At 43.5% G+C, this 15,144-nt stretch overlaps 1 pseudogene; it reads right to left on the bottom strand.

Moving 5' to 3' along the window:
- Positions 1–13,957: 13,957 nt before the first annotated feature.
- On the bottom strand, positions 13,958–14,051 carry LOC116573804 (annotated as a pseudogene).
- Between the last annotated feature and the right edge of the window lie 1,093 nt (positions 14,052–15,144).

Genomic DNA, 15,144 nt, shown 5'->3' with positions numbered 1-15,144 from the left:
GGCCTGCTCTTGGGGTTTGGGCAGGGTTGTGGAGGGTGATGGTGAGGAAATGCCTCTTGGGAAAGGAATCAATGGTTTCAGTACTAGACTGCCATGACTTTCCAATCCATATGTCTGCCCATCTGATTCCAAAATGGCGCTGAAGGGAGAAAATGGTGGCCAAAAGAAATTACAGATTTTTCCAAGGTCCCTTAGCATACCTATGCCAGTACTCGGGTTATAACTTGTGGTCCTGTTTGAGTGGAAATGCCCAGAATGAGGGTAGAAATCTAAAATAATAATCCAACCCTTGCAAAGTAACTTTCAGCAGACTTTTGAGTCACTGAAAAGCAGAACAATTTAAAAAGAAGAACTAAAATACCTGCTTTGAGTCCCAAAGAAGGGATCCACAAAAGCCTAGGGGCAGTCCTTGTCCTCAGGAGCTTGGACTTTAGTGCAAGAGATGAGCCAGACAACACACATGAAAGTGAGCCAACCATACATGCAAGTGTATTCTCACATCCTGAAGCTGGCCACTTATATATGAGAACTATATATTCACCAAATAGAATATATTATATTAAATATAATTTATACATTACATATTATATTATATATAACATATTATATATAATTTTTATATAATATATATAAAATATATATTTTATATAGGTAAAATATATATAATATTATATATATATATATATATATATCACACCCCACACACACTTGCACCATAGTGACTAGGTTCAGGATCTGGGAATAGACTCCCTATGGTATATACATGTAGCATATTAAAAAAAAAAAACATATATATATATATATATGCCTTTAGTCTATTTTGAGTTTATTTTTGTGTATGGTATAAGAAAGTGTGGCTGTCAAGAAGCTGGTGAGGCTTAGGACGTGGCAGCATCCTTTGTTTGTAGCTATCCAGTTTTTTCTAGCAGCATTTGTTGAAGAAATTTTCTTTTCCCTCTTGTCCATTCTTGCTTCCATTGTCTTAGATTAGTTGACCATATAATCATAGTTGGTGTTCTTTCTGGGATCTCTGTTCTGCTCCATTGATCTACAAGTCTATTTTCTGTACAAGAACCATATTGTTTGATTATTATAGCTCTGTAGTATTGCTTGATATCTGGGATTGTGATACTTCCAGCTTTGTTCTGCTTTCTCAAGATTGCTTTGGCTACGCAGGGTCTTTTCTGGCTCCATACAAATTTTAGTATTTTTTTATTCTAGGTCTGTGAAAAATACAGTTGGCATTTTGATAGGGATTATGTTAAATCTGTAGATTGCTTTGGGAAGTATGGACATTTCAAAGATATTGGTTCTTCCATTCCATGAGCATGGGATATCTCTCCATTTATTTGTGTCATCTCTAATTTCTAATTTTAGTATAGTTTTTAGGGTATATTTCTTTCACCTTCTTGGTGAAGTTTATTCCTAGATATTTGATTCTTTTGGATGCAATTGTAAGTGGATTGTTCTCTTAATTTCTCTTTCTGCTGCGTCATTATTAATGTGTCAAAATACTACAGATTCCTGTATATTAATTTCATATGCCAAAACTTTACTGAATTCATCAGTTCTAATAATTTTTTGGTGGTGTTTTTATGGTTTTCTGTATATATTATCATGTTATCTGCAAATTGTGAAAGCTTTACTTCTTTACTTACCAAATTTGATGCTTTTTATTTCCTTTTGTTGTCTGATTACTGTGGCTAGCAATTCCAGTTCTGTGTTGAATCAAAGTGATGAGACAGGACAACCTTGCCTTGTTCCTGATCTGAAAGGAAAAATCTCTCAGTTTTTCACACTGAAGATGATAATAGCTGTGGATTTTTCACATAAGGCCTTTATAATCTTGAGGTATGTTCCTTCTAAATCTATTTTAATAGTTTTTAACATGAATTGATACTGTACTTTGTCAAATGTTTTTCTGCATCTATTGAAATGATCATATGATTTTTATCCTTTCTCTTATTAATGTGATGTATCACATTAATTGATTTGCAAATCAACCACTCTTGCATCCCTGGAATAAATCCCTCTTGATCATACTGAATTATTTTTAAAGTGTATTATTGGATTTGGTTTGTTAATAGGTACAGTCCTTTTTAAAGAAGACAAATTCTTTTAGATTCTAGGACTAGTCCCTGAAACCTTTAGGAGACTTTTCAGGTCAAGTATATGAGATACTGAATTATTTTTTTTAAAGATTGTATTTATTTATTTGACAGACAGAAATCACAAGTAGGAGGAGAGGCAGGCAGAGAGAGAGAGAGGGAGGAAGAAGCAGGCTCCCCGCAAAGCAGAGAGCTGGATGCGGGGCTCGATCTCAGGACCCTGGGATCATGACCTGAGCCGAAGGCAGAGGCTTTAGTCCACTGAGCCACCCAGGTGCCCCGATACTGAATTATTTAAGGGAGTTAGGCAATCACTTGTACCAACCTGATCATAAGTAAGTATAAATATAAAACATGAACAAATGACCCAGAATACATTTATTTTGAATTTTTAGATTATTGCAAAGAAAACAAAATAATTGAGAAGTATCTTTACCTAGCAAATCTGTGAGAATGTACAGACAGAACTCCAGACTTACATAGGGAAATGGAGAAATTCTGGTCAAGCACAATAGCAAAATTCCTCCATGGGGAGAAATGCCCCTTGGGTCTGTGAAACACCTTAATGGCTTACTGGTTATACAAAGTTAACTTGGGTCTTGTCTGAGTGAAGGGGAAAGGTTAAGGCAGATATTTCTTTGTCTATGTTCTGTTTTCTTTGTGGTGGCTGGAAAGACAGAGGGTCTGGCCATCCTGTGAACTGAGCAGGGGAATGGGTTCCTGTTGAGCATAAGAATGAGCCCCAGAAATATGGTGGCAGACTGGCACCAAGGAGAGGAGGTGAGGGCTTCCCAGGAGAGAAAGTAACCAACGAACTGCAGGAATAATGAATCCAACATTCAATCTCAGATATTCCTAATCCCAAATCATCAACAACAGACTGATGGACCCAACAACTTGCTATGTTTGGAGAACGAAGGGGAGAGGAAGAAGCTGTGTTCACTCTGGAGAGAGGAATAGAGAGAGAAGGGCATGTTCAGGGATGAAAGGGGGAGAGGCTGGGACTTAGGTAAGAGCAGGAATTTGGAGTGAGAGAGAGTGGGAAGGTGGCCACGTGGCAGCACCGGGAAATCCTGGAAGGTGCTGAGTGTCCCTCAGGCCTGTAGGAGATGTGGGTTGGGCTATATATCTGAGTTACCTTGCATGACATCTCTGCTGTTGTCTGGTCTTTACTTGCATTATTCCCTTGTATTTGTAATTATATTGTACTAAACTTTTTCACGTGTTAGGTCAATGCCATCTCTTCTTTAGTAGACCCTGCTTCTTTGAAAGGTACAATGGACAGTTTAAGTTTGGAAGTCTGTATAGAGGAGTAATCGGAGAAAAGTTGGAAGAAGTTGGAAGAAGATCATTGCATTTGGTTGCCATATATTTCAGAATACTTCAGTGTGAGTCCTTTCTGGCTTGTGTTTATAAATGAGTGAAGTTGACTTCACACCTTAGGAGTGGTTAGTAAATAATCAAGAACTTATATGTGAGGGCACCTGGGTGGCTCAGTGGGTTAAGCCTCTGCCTTCAGCTCAGGTCATGATCCCAGCGTCCTGGGATCGAGTCCTGCTTCAGGCTCTCTGCTCAGCGGGGGGGCCTGCTTCCCCACTCTCTCTGCCTGCCTCTCTGCCTACTTGTGATCTCTCTCTTTGTCAAATAAATAAATAAAATCTTAAAAAAAGAAAGAACTTACACTTGACAGGGGTCTTAGCAAGTGGGTCAAATGTCATTGGTTAAATCTGTGCAGAATTTTAGCATATCAGATATTAGAAATGACTTTTTTTTGGTGAAATAAGTAGCATTCAGGACACGTGCTTGGTGAGAAAGTTTTCATGAGCACCTGCACGATAAGGTATGAGGACACAGGGTGCTCAGTTTCCCTCCTGCCCAACGGAGCTTTCCGTGGGGAACTCTGATGAGTCCTATGGCCTCATGTCAACCTTCCCAGGGGGACAGTCTCACCTGGAGAGACTGGGTGGTAGAACTCCTACGGCCCCTGACCAAGAGTGGACCTTGCATGAAGGATGCTTGCTGGAGCCTAAACTGACAGAGAGCAGTACCTCACCAAGGTTCCAGCACCAGGTAGAACGACTGTTATAATGCCCACCGATGACAATCTCATCTGGGTGTTGTGCTCACTGTAACATTCAAAGGGGCAGAAAGCCACTCCTAATATTTTCTGGTCATTCTGCAACGCATGGGTAGGCCTGACACATATGCAAAGGGTGTTTAGAATTTTAAACTCCAGCCATGAGGGAGCCATTGAAGATTTTGAAGCAGGGGAATGACATGGAGAAGGTGTTGCCATGTTGAAGGCCCGGAGGCAGGGAGACAAGTTCAAACCAGGGAGCAGAGCCAAGGAGGTGGACCCAGAGTTGGGCTTCTGCAAGGTCAAAATCCACAGACCCCCCCCGCCCCTCCCCCCAAATCCTTTGAGCCCTGGGGCTAGCCCAGGACTTCCCAGTCAGAGGGGATGTGAAGAGAAGCCAACATAGTCCACCGTGACAAAGCCACATTGTGATGAGTCAGGAGGAAATCTGTCCCAGACACATGGATCACATTTCCCCTCAGATATACATGGCGATGGGGGTGGGGATGGAATTCTGAGCCAGGCCCATGTGAACAGCAGCCTGAGCTTTGCCAAGAAGACACACTCACAGAAATGATGTTGAAGCAGGCAGGAAGGCTCGGAGGCTCAAACTCTCCTAGGGCAGACTCACTCCTTCTCGTCTCTTCTGAGAGAAAACCAGAGTCTGTTGTAACGGGCTTCTGAGAGGAGCTGGTGTGAAGCATCATTTTAATAAGGAAATGAATGGAACAGGGAGTTACCCTACGGATCTCTTGACCAGAATGGTTGGAGCATTGGGCTCAGGACCCCTTCTTGACCTTTGGGTCTTCTTCTTGCTTTCCCTTCTGGCAGGGTCTGGCATTCTTAACCCCTGCTTTCCCTCTCTGTGACTCATTTCCTAAGTTTGGCTTCTTCTCAGTTGGAGGCTACGCTTTCTCTGATCAAAACTCATGAGCTGTGCAATGTGCTAACTGTTGTTCCCTGGGGTGGGTTTTTAAAAGTTTGCGGAAAGTGGAGTAGAACAAATAGGCTTGGAAACAGCCTGGTTCTCCCCCGATAACCTCCAGGGCACCCCCAGCCTACCCTCTCTCTCCCAAGCTAGGTTTTCAGGATGGGATGGAAAAACTTTTAGAAATCTTTAGCACAATGGCTTTTTCTTAATGTTTAGGCAAGTGTGGACACTTGGGGACCTAAGCTCAGGCCAGATCCTGCCTGGGGGTCTCTATTAACGACTGATGCCAGTGGTTTTTTCCCTCAAGATCTTGACCTCTCCCCACTCACAGCACTGCCCTGAGGAATAAAAACTATTAGTGAATCATAATAATAATCACTATGAATAAAGGGAACCATCACTGAGTGCTTAGTATGTACGAGACATGTGCCAGGCACTTCACAGGGAGTAACCCAGTCAGACGTGAATTCACGGCTTTTTGAGAGGGTGATTCCCGAGCTCCCATTTTATAGATGAGGAAACTGGGAATCACATTAAAGATTTGCCCGAAGTCATTGCAGCAGGTTGAATGGTACCCCCTGACCCCCGCCGATATGCCTGAATCCCTCAACCTGTGAATGTGATCTTATTTTTATTTCTCATTTATTTATTTCTTTTCTTTATTTATGTAGGTATTTATTTATTTGTTTTTGTGATGTTATTTTTAAAAAGAGTTTTTGCAGACATCATTAAGGATTCTGAGATGGGATCATCATCCTGAGTGATCAGGGCCAGCCCTGATTCAAAGACAGGAGGGAAGACACAGACAGAGCAGAAGGTCTGAGGAGGTAGAGAGTGGAGACACGTAGCCCAGAGCCATGGACCGTCTGCGATCACTGGACCCTGGAAGAGGCTGAGCAGACTCCTCCCCTAGAGCCTCAGAGGGAGTTTGGCCCTTCTGGCAGCTTGAGTTTGGGTTTCTGCTGTCCACTATGGAGAGGATGCATTCTGTTGCTGTAAGCTACCCAGTTTGTACTAGTTTGTTCTGGCAGCCCCAGGAATCCAATACAGTCATGCAGCTCTTCAGTGATGGAGGAAAGGTGCCATGAAAGTTAAAGTCATCATTACAGAAAAAGAACAAGTGACATCCGCAAAGAATTATGATATATCACCAAATGGAAGAAACAGGTCTTCAATATGTATTTTAAACTTTTCTCTCTCTCTCTCTCTATATATATATATATATTCATATTTACACATTTATATATGACATATACATTAGAAGGGACTCAGACAGTCCTGGTCACCTGACTGGTGAGGAAGCATGCAATAAGGTGGCCCTTCTTGGAATAGCCCCCCGGGAAGCAGGGCTCTGGGAAATGCCCCACATTTTCAGTCATTTGGGGCACCAGAATCCCCACATCCTCTAGCAAAGGAAGCCTCTGGATTCCTCTTGGGGATCACAAAGTCCACCAATTAATTACTTTCATTTAGGTATTATTTCCATAGGTACATTGTTCCATACATCTAGTAAGGTTGTGAGCAAATGAAGTTGTTAAGACACGGAATTGTACTGAAATGCAACAGATTAGCGCCTCCTTGAAACTCGCGTGGACATTTTTGTGAAGTAGGTTATTACCTTGCTTTGCATCTGTTCCCACTGCCCACCCTCTCTGTTCCTGAAGAATCCTGCGTGGGTAGACTAGATTTTCTTGAAGGTGGTGGTTGGGGGTGGTCTTGCTCTGTTGTCAGGCACTTTTAGCTCTTAACTGCAGCTACTCCTAGTGTCGGCATGCTCCCCACGCCAGGCACACACCCCACACGGTGACCCTCAGCTGGCAAAGCCTTTGGCAGCCGTGCATGTGCCCCCAGATGCCCTATCACCGGGGTTAGTGAGGAGGCAGAGAGAAGGGAACCTAGCACTCCTACTTGCAGGGCTGAAGGGGGACGTCGCTGGGGAGCTGAGGCCGGGGGGTCAAGAAGAGCTGCAAGTGGACCCGAGGCCCTGGGGGATAGGGGGAGTCAGATCTGGGGTCTGAGTTCAGGTGTGGACTAGTGGGAGCTGCGCTGCCTCCAGTCCCCTGACTCTAGCACCCCCAGGACTCTGCAAACGTGCCCACCGAGGGGGCGTGCTGCAGGGGGCACGGCACCTGTCAGACACGAGGCCAGGAAGGGCTGCAGGACTGCGAGCCCTAATAATGAGCCGACGGTTGCTCAGTGTTGCTTTGCTCCCAGTGATGGAAGCACTTTAGAAGGAAAGGGAGGTCAGCAGTGGGTTACCCCCACAGCTGACTCCAAATCCTTCCACCCGGATTCTTTCCTTTCGTTTCACATGCACCGTTTTTGTTTTTGTTTTTGTTTTTAATCTAAATATAATAAATGAGGCACTCTAGATAAAACTTCTAAGTTTTTCAAATCTTATCCACGCTAAAACCAAAGAAATCTCAAACTGGGCACAGGCATTGTCCATTTTTCAAGGTCTTTTTAATGAAACATTGTCCATGGCTCTTAGGAACAATTTACTATCAGACTCTGGAATCGGCAGAGTTTCCCCCTCGGTCCTAACAGTACCATCGGTCTAGTTTAAGTTGAGAGGGTTTCCTTGCATTGTCGTATGGAGCTTAAAGAACTCAGGGCCATGAGGACCGCAGAGCAGACTTGGATGTTGCCTGGACAGGAGCAAAGTAGTCAGGACCCCTTGGCCAGAGACAAGGCCACACCCTGCCACCATGACCCGTGAGCAACCCAGCACCTATGTCCCAGGACATCAGAACTTACCTTGTGACTGTTCAGAAGGACCAGCCACGGTGCTCATCCATTTGCATTCCCCTCCCTCCCGCCCACATGGAGACACCACTTGCAGAGAAGACTTGATCCCTCACCTGGTAATGGTATGTGGAGCTCCAGCCCCAGGTGGACAACAGAGTCCTACCTTCTCTGACCTATGCCGTAGCTGTCATCAGGATTTTTAAGGACTGACTTGATGAATAAAATAGAAGCGAACCCCAAATGTACGGGGTTCAGGAGAATAAATAGCCCTTTGTATGCCCAAGATCCTTCCAGATAATCCAACCCGAGAAATCTCTGCTTCAGCCACATCTGCTGCTGGGGATGCTGAAAAACAGAGTGACTATAAAATGAAATGAAGCTTGGAGGTGAACCATATGAAATTCCGTGGATTAGGGGAGAAATCATCCACTATTACAATCCACTATTACGATGAAGGAGGGGGAGGGGAGGTGGGCACCCATGAAAAATCAACAGCGAAGACTGAAAACGTGGATTTCTCTGGGGAAGCTCCCTTCCCTCGGAAAGAAGAAAACATGAGCCATGAAGCTTTGCCTGGAGAGCAATACTCTTCACATTTGCATGTTAAACGGATTGAGGCTCCCCTAGGCTGCCCCTGGGGAGGGCAGTCAGAGGCAGCTCTAAGATCTAATGGTCCCTTGCCCTCACCTTACTCTGGTTCAGAGCCCACAGCCCCGGAAGAGACCCTTGCATGCTGTACCTGCTCAATAAATATTTGCACTGAAGTGCATTTAGCACAGATTGCATGGAGCACAGGTTGTGGTGCATAAACAATGAATTTTGGAACACTGAAAAGAAATAAAATAAAATAAAATGAAAATAAAAGCTAGTTTCTTGACTGACCTACTCCCCCCCCCCCCCCAACACACACACACAAAGGCTCAGGAATCTCCCTATGTCCATCGTGAATTCTGTGTGATCTGTACAGGGAGAATTTAGGAAGAGGTAGTTTTCATCCAAAAGCCTTCCTTGCATTAATTTGTTTTATTGCCTGCCCCTCCCCCGCCTTTAGAAAAATAGGCTTGAATTATCCCCAGAAGTGCAGAAGCAGCACTGAGAGTTTGAGACTTGGGGGCTTGGCAGGGTCAGCCTTGGTTTTAGCTGTGGTGACTTGCAAAACCCTGGCTCGCCCTCCCCAGGCTCTCTGGGTAGAGCAGAGACTCCTTACCCCTTGCCATGGGGGCCAGGCGCCGCAGCTTCGTGCAACTCACTTACATTATGTGCGGCTCTTGGGACACCCTCCCCCTTCACACTCGTAAGCATATCACCCTCTGCTCAGACCCATTCTCCATACGCTTGGATTCTGGCAGCTTCTGATTAATACATTCCTTTCCCCCTTTTTCGCTCGACATATGGTTATTGAAGGACTGCTTTGTGCCAGGCGTTTCTCTAGGTGCTTGGGGAGACTAACTGGATAAAACTCTGCATTATGGAGCTTACGTTCTGGTGGGGAAGGACAGGCAATGACAAAGATGACCGGTAAGTAAATATTGCGTTATAAAGTGATGTGCTTCTATTAAAAGCAGAGCGGGAATCAGAGGATCTGGAGTGAGCGGGGAGGGATTGGGATGTAAATGGGTGGTTGGGACAAGCTTCCAACAGAAGGGAAGGCCAATGGCACTTTCAGGATAGCTGTGGGCTCCAGGGAAAGGCAGGCATTGGCTGCACGGGAACTGGTCTGACTCCATTATCTGCACCAAGAGAGAGGATGGAGGGACAGGTCGTCTGGGTGCATGGTGGGGGGGAGTTCATTTACTGATTTTTGCATATTGTTTATGCAGAATCTGAAACAAACCTTACAAATGGGGAGGAGGGTAAATGAAGAGAATGAACTTGACATAGATGACAGATGGGAGCCCTGTCCAGATACCAAGGGGAGGGTAGGGGGAGGATGGAGAGGAGGACAAGATGTGTGTGTGCCAGGACACGGAAGAATGTTCTGCGCCTTCCCACTGGGTGGGACCCAGGCTGGAGTGGCCCAGGGATGACCTCTGTGGCTGGGCTTGTGACAGGCCCTTCAGAAAGCTCAGAGGAAATTGTGCTCTAGAGACGGGAGAGGATCTTACCCTGGGAGGAGGGTCCCCTCCTCCAAGGGGAACACAAGGGCACCCCACATTGATCTCTGGAATGCAAGGGGATTTTGTCCCTCTGTTTAGTTTATTGGTTGCATCTCAAATGCCTAGGGAGGAGCCTGGATCCTAGTACAAGTTTGCTGGATAATTGTTGAGCGAGTAAATGAATTCATCAAGTACTCATGGGCTGCGCTCTGCAATTCCACACTTGCTGGGTATGGCAAGCTCACAAGACGTGAGTGTCACTCCTCCTGGCTCCTCTGAAACGCAGTTCAAGAAGAAGCCTCTTCCAGCCTCTTCCTCCAGCAAGCCAAGCTGTCTCCTGAACTTTAGAGATGAAGACACCGAGCAAAGAGCTCTGAACTTGGCATCAGGGAACCCAGGTTTACTGGCCCCAGACCTGGCCAAATCCCTCAACTTCCGTGAGCCCCCTCATTTGTGAGTCCCCAAGAATGGTGTCCTGCCAGTCTTGCCTGCTTTTCAGGGTGTCTTTGAAGAACACAAATGTGGGTAAGGAAGCACCGGGGGACCAAACCACCATGCAGTGTAAAGCATTATTCTATCTACTCTTACACTTGGGAAAAAAATTAAAGACAAAGAAAAGTACAAGGACTATTGTAACAAATCCAGAGATACTCACCCCTCAGAGTAACAGGTGCTAATAATCAGTTACATTTGGGGGCGCCTGGGTGGCTCAGTGGGTTAAAGCCTCTGTCTTCGGCTCAGGTCATGCTCCCAGCGTCCTGGGATCGAGCCCCACATTGGGCTCTCTGCTCAGCGGGGAGCCTGCTTCCTCCTCTCTCTCTGCCTGCCTCTCTGCTTACTTGTAATCTCTGTCTGTCAAATAAATAAATAAAATCTTTAAAAAAAAAATCAGTTACATTTGTTTCCTACCTCTCTGGAATAAAGTCATGTTGTATAAAGTTCAAGTCCCCTGTTACGCATTCCTTAATTTTATTCCTCTCTACACTCCTCTTCCTCAGAGGCAACCACTATTATGATTTTGGTGTATAAATCCCATGTCTTAAATATTTCTGATATACTATTTATGGGAATCACAACTGATAAACAAAAATTTTATTAAGTTTTTTAAACAAAAGTTTGCTTAGGAGCACCTAGGTAGCTCAGTTGGTTGAGTGTCCAACTCTTGATTTTGGCTCAGGTCATGATCTCAGGGTTGTGGGATCAGGCTGGGTCAACTCCACAGTCAGCCGGGAGTCTGCTTGAGATTCTCTCCCTCTCCCTCTGCCCTTTTCCCCGCTCTCAAATGAATATATAAATCTTTAAACGAATTAAAAAATTTAAAGTTTTCATAAATAATACTAAATTTCTGCACTCAATTCCAAGTGTGTGTGGTTGGAGGTTTCCCATACCACCAAGAAATTCCCCAACGCCATCTGGGTGGCCTAGAATTCATCTCAGTTCTGACACCATCTATCTGAAGACAGCATCAGATTCCTCAGGTTAAGGGTTCAGGCCCACAAGAGTGCTCCCCCCACTCCCACCCCTAATATAAATCACAAAACTGTACTTGTCATTAGCTATTGACTGGAGACTCTAACGAATCCCTCCATGGGTTCCAATTAATTTGCTAGAGTGGCTCACAGAATTCAGAGAAACACCTTACTTATAAGAGCCCTGGTTTATCTCAAACAGGTATAACTCAGGAGCAGTCAGATGGAAGAGATACACAGGTATGGGGAAGGGTGTGGAAATTCCCTGCCCTTTCTGAGCACACCTCCCTCCCCAAATCTCCATGTGTTCACCAACATGGAAGTCCTTCAAAACCAATTATTTTGAGTTTTCATTACATAGAAACGATTGATTAAATCATTGACACCCACAGGGAGGTGACTCCCTAATACAGACTCTGTTTGGGGTATGCCAAGGAGAAATGAAACAGGAGGGACTGGTTCCAGCATTGGAGATCGTTTTCCCTTAAATTCAATACCAAATCCTGGGCTTGCCCTGGAGTTAACCAACTAACTTGGGTCCTTAGGGGAAACAGATGAATAGGATTGATGTGCATTTGGAATTTATTTGGACTCTGACCAAAAAATGATCCCAGCTTAGACCTAGCTCTCAAGGAAAAGAGATATTGCCTCGCTCTCCTTCTGTCACCCTCCTGGCCATAGCAACAATCAGGCTGACAGGAGTTGCCCCCAGGAATGAAGCTTTCCCTGGTGCTTTTTCCTGCTTACAGAGGGCTGGGTGCCCAGGTACCACCCAAAGGAACAAGGACGGGGCCTCAACTTCCAACACCCCCATCCTCTGGCTTGTTCTTCCCAATACATTCCAGAATCATGATGTATCTCTCAGAAAGGAAGACTTATTTTTGCCCAAAGCATAAATAAATCCAGGAACCAGTTCCAGTAATCACAAGTACACGCCAACTCTCGAGGGCACTTGACAAAAGTGGAAAGAAATCGGTATAGCCTGCCCAGAAAGGCCACTGGCGGTGTGGAAGCCAGAGGGATTCTGGAGAAAGAAAGAAGAAAGGAGGGGCTAGATAGAGTTTTATATAACATTATCAAGTTTTTCAAACAAATGGAAAGATAGAGCAATTTTAAAAACAAATTTGAAGTTATTTTGCCCAATTTACTCTAGATCTCAAGATAGAAAAATAAGAGGGCACCTGGTGGCTCACTTGGTTGAGGGTCTGCCTTTGGCTCAGGTCATGATCCCAGGGTCCTGGGACCAACCCCTGAGCAGGCTCCCCGCTCAGTGGGGGGGTCCACTTCTCTCTCTCTCTCCCTCTGTGTGTGTTCTTGCTCTCACTCTCTCTCAAATAAATAAAATATTAAAAAAAAATTAAAACATTATGTTCCACTAGAAACCTGACCATACTCTTTAATTCTCTCCCCAGAGGTCTTTGATCCCATCAGATTGTTTCTCGTGCTTGCCTTAATATTTTCATGATATAAAAATAACTGTATGGGATATTGTTTTTAAACTTTAAACTGTATGTGATTTTGTTTTTAAACTTTCTTAATTTTTTTCTTTGATAAATGTATGTATGTATGTATGTATGTATGTATTTTAAAATTAAATTTTAGCTATTTAACTTACAGCGCAATATTGGCTTCTGGAATAGAGTTCAGTAATTCGTCCTTTACATACAACCCCTGGTGCTCATCACAAGTGACCTCTTCCATACCCATCCCCTATCTAGCCCATACCCCACCCACCTGCCTCCCTCAAACCTCAGTTTGTTCTCCACCGTTATGAGTCTCTTAGGGTTCGTCTCCCTCTCTCCTTTTTTCTTTTTTTCCCCTTCCCATATGTTCATCTGTTTCATTTCTAAAATTCCACATATGAGTGAGATCATATGGTATTTGCAATTCTCTAACTTACTTCATTTAGCATTATATACTCTAATAATATATTCTAATAATATACTCTAGTTCCATCCTTGCAGATGGCAAGATTTCATTTTTTCATGGCTGAGTAATATTCCCGTGTGTGTGTGTGTGTGTGTGTGTGTGTATCTCACATGATTTTCTACTGTCCATATGATTTTGCAACTTGCTTTTTAAGAAAAACGGTAGCAAAAAGAAAAAAACACATGAGATTCACCCTCCCAACAATTTCCAGCTGTATAGTATTGTCAAACACATGAACCCTCCTTCTTAACTGAGTCCACACCCACCAAGCAAACTCTCCACCTTCCCCTTTCCCAGGGCCTGACAATCACCATTCTATGTTCTACGAAGTTGACTGCTTTAGATACCTCATACAAATGGAATCATCGAGTGTTTTTGTGACTGCTTTATGTCACTCGCGTAATGTCCTCAAGTTTCATCCATGTTGTAGCACAAGTGAAGTTCTTTATGGCTGAGTGATGTTCCATTGTATGTATGTGCTGCATTTTGTTTATCCATTAATCTGTTCATGGACATCTTTCTTTTCTCTCAACAATTTATTTTTATTTTAATGAATTTAATTTCAATTATTTTATTTGAATAATCAATAGTATAGTTACAAAACCATGGAACATGTTACGAATTTGGGTGTCATCTTTGCTCAGGGGCCATGCTAATCTCTATTTTTAGTGTATATACTGCCTAAGCAAGCATCATTCATGGACATCCAAGGGTCCTGTTGGCTATCATGAACACTGTTGCCACAAGCACGGGTATGCAAACATCTTTTTGAAATCCCGTTTCAATTTTTTTTTTTTGTATACATATTTAGCAGTGGGATTGTTGGATCATATGATAATTATATTTTGAATTTTTTTAGGAGACTCCTTCTTGTGTTCCCTAGTGGCTGTACCATCTTACCACCAATGGTGCACAAACATTCTAATTTCTCCTCATCCTAGCTAACACTTGTTGTTTTCTGGGTTTTGGGTAGTGGCCATCCTAATGCATGTGAGGTGATAGCTCATTGTGGTTTTGGTTTACATTTCCCTAATGATGAGTGATGTTGAGCATCTTTTCATGTACTTATTAGACATTTGTATACCTTTAGAGAATTGTCTATTCAAATTTTTCACCCATTTTTAAACTGGGTCATTTGTTTTTTGTTACTGAGTTCTAGGAGTTCTTTTTCTATTCTGGATATTAACTTTTTATTAGATAAATGGTTCACACATATTTTCTCTATATGGTTGCCTTTTCACTCTGTTGGTTTTGTTGTTGTTGTTCACAGAAAATTTTAAATTTGATGTGGTCCTATTTGTCTATTTTTGCTTTTGTTGCTGGAGTTTTTGGTGTTATAGCCGAGAAATCCTTATTAAATCCAACATCATTGAGCTTCCTCCCTGTTTTCTTCTAGGAATTTTACAGTTTCAGGTCTTACATTTAGGTCTTCAATAAATGTTGAATTAATTTTTGTATGTGGTGCATGCAACTTGCTTTCTGAACTTATTTTGTCTTTATCCATGTTAGTACAAGGAGTTCTAGCTCAGCTGTTGTCACCGCTGATGGAAAGTCCATGTAACATTGTCCACAAGTTGTTCATCCATTGTCAACTTGCAACAAACAGTATCGTGATGAAGGTCCTAGGTGTCCCACACACATGTGTAACAAACAGAAGCACTGGCCCAAAGGGTGTTCTCGCACACCTCTTCCATATTAATAGACATTAATAGACAATCATACAAAGAGGTTGTATGATAAGACAGTGCTGCTTCTCTTCCCTACAGGCACCTGTACCCTCCCTCAC

The sequence above is a fragment of the Mustela erminea genome, chromosome 14, assembly GCF_009829155.1.
Source record: "Mustela erminea isolate mMusErm1 chromosome 14, mMusErm1.Pri, whole genome shotgun sequence".
NCBI lineage: Eukaryota > Metazoa > Chordata > Mammalia > Carnivora > Mustelidae > Mustela > Mustela erminea.
The sequence above is the reverse complement of the archived record's forward strand: the minus strand, read 5'-3'. Positions and strand labels throughout refer to the sequence as shown.